General features: G+C 40.3%; 1 protein-coding gene across 9 annotated transcripts in view; it reads right to left on the bottom strand.

The window, feature by feature from the left end:
• Positions 1–2,500, bottom strand: part of EBF3 (EBF transcription factor 3) — a 121,881-nt gene that overhangs the window by 31,895 nt on the left and 87,486 nt on the right. The gene's annotated exons all lie outside the window — the stretch shown is intronic.

Below are 2,500 nucleotides of genomic sequence, written 5' to 3'. Positions count from 1 at the left end.
ACAGACAGCAAATTTTTCAGGTAGCACTTTTAAAATTAGTATTAAACAAGCAAACGCTGCACCGCTCGATATGTATTAAAACAAGTATTGTACCCAGTTATTAATTTGCACTATTCACTTTTAAATGCAGCAAATACCTCATTAATTTAATTTTAGGTGCCCACCAGTTTATATTGCATTTTACAGTCTAGAAGGCAATTTACTATTAACTGGCAATTACATACAGAATGATTGTTAATTCTGCTCCTAAGTGCTAGCTGCTTGAAAATTGTTATCTCTCTCTAATTTTTGACCTTCTTACAACAGGGGTGAGGTACACTGGGAATACAAAGGACTAGTAGAGAAGAGCCGGACATGTCATTTGTGACTCATTCTTTTAATTCACCGTGCTAATCAACTGAACTGCCACAATCTCCCAAGGTAATTGTATCTTTATAATAGTTGAAAGCAGCGGGCAAAAAGGCATGGATAGATGGGGAAAGGCCTTGCCTTTGCCTGCTGGGAGCCGGCGTGCTCCTGCTTCTGCGCCGGGCTAATGGGGGCTTTGGAGAAAAATCTGGAACTTTCGCATCTCCCTGCCCCGATGGTTTAATGTCTCAACTTCTGCGCTCACAAAGCCTTTGTGCACCACACTACACTCTTGTTTCATTATTCCGCTGCCTTGTTGCCCTATGGTCTACCTCCTGCTGGGAAGGTTAAATGTTAGAGTGCCAAGCCAGGCTGCAAGCATGGTGGGACACTGATGGGAAACAGATGCCCTGGGGACCCGGCCCCTCCCTCCGCCAGGCTACAGCATTTTCATTTTCTGAAATACAGCGAGGCTTGGCTTCCCTCTCAATGGCAGCTGTAATTTCCAAAGACTGTCTCAGCCACCCTATCACTCCGGGATAAAGCAAAGCAGAAGTTTCTCGGTCAGGCAGGCTCTGGCTTTCCCTCCTTATTTTCTTATTGCTGGGATATTGGGGGGTTTTCCCCTCCAAAACACTCCAAAGGTGTTTTAAATATCTATTTCTGTTAAAGTGTTGTTAGTTACATAACTTTATTACTATTTTCTTCCAGTGGGAGAAGTTCATGACATTCTCACAATCCTTTTGAACATCTTTACTTAGAGATAAAGACAAAAGACAACCCTGAGAATGAAAAAATAAATGATTTGTTCTTCCAGTTCCTTACACATGTGCACTTACACATTAGAAAGAACCTCAAAACAGCAAAATTAGCAAAACTTGCAAAATCCACACCTCAGAAATCAGTTAAAGACATTTCTGTAAAGCAAGTTAGAATTCCAGGCTCTGCCCTGAGAGCCAGACCGTCATCTGGTTCAAATCTGCGGCGCTTCCCTGAGCGCCGTGGAACTGCACCAGCTCCCAACAGCTCAAATATCTGCAACTTGGGCTGAGGCTTTTAATTCATTCATTTTTTATTTTGCTGGACACCTCTTTTAGCTTGTGATACTCACAGAATACTCAGCTGTAGCTCTGTATAAACTCTACATATACATATATATGTATATGTATCTATGTGCCTGTATATATATATATATGTATATATATATAATATTGTTCATAAGAGCATTTCTAAGCCCACAACAGTGAGAACCCCACCTGTGCTCACCAGCTTTGCAGCAAAACAACTCTGGCTTTTGGGATAAATCACCTGCCTCAAAAGCACCACAGCCACCACCATCCCATTTGGAAGCTCTGGTGAAACCCAGTCCCAAAGATCAATAAATGTAAATATTCTCTCCTTCGCCAGCCAGAAGTGAGGCACCCAGGTTTGGATGTCAACGTTTTTGCTCAGGTTTAATTTCTTTGGGAATTGAGAGAATATAGGAATCTCAGGTGCTACCATCACTTAAAAGTACATTTCAACAATAGACCTTAGGCAACACAAAAACATATCCAGGATGTGTTAACAGTTTAAAAAGTCCTCCCTTAAAACTACCCAGGAACACACTTTTCCCATTAGATCTAAATTAATAGATAGAAACAGTTGCAGTCTAGTGGGAAAATATTCATCAAAATGCACATCATCTGCACATCATCTGCAATCTGCATTATCTACCCAATAAGCAGCGAGGACTCTCCCTGAATCCCTGCAGTCTGTCGAGTAAACAGTTAAAGGCTCTTTGTTTTCAAAAGAGAGATTGATTCATCAGATCAAATTTATTACCTAGAATTCTCATCCAAAAGTACAGTAAATTAAATCACTATTTCTCCCTTTTCCCTCCCCGCACCTCAGTTGAATTCATTGGTAAATGCCAGAAAAACTCTAATACTCATTTCAGATAAAAAGCCAGCAATACTTCATCCCAAAATAATAATTTTCACATTAAAACCACTGCAAAACCACAAAGTTCCGACTTTTTCTTGAGCTGTTGTAAATTAAAATCAAATGTATTTAAAAGAATTGGCATAAATAAATCATTCCCAGGCTTGTGAGTTTGTATCCCGAGTTTTAGGTCTGAGGGAATCTTTAGAGACCGATTGTGAATAGGGTT

Source organism: Catharus ustulatus, chromosome 8, assembly GCF_009819885.2.
Source record: "Catharus ustulatus isolate bCatUst1 chromosome 8, bCatUst1.pri.v2, whole genome shotgun sequence".
NCBI lineage: Eukaryota > Metazoa > Chordata > Aves > Passeriformes > Turdidae > Catharus > Catharus ustulatus.
Note: the sequence above shows the minus strand (reverse complement) of the source record. Positions and strands in the feature narration are given on the sequence as shown.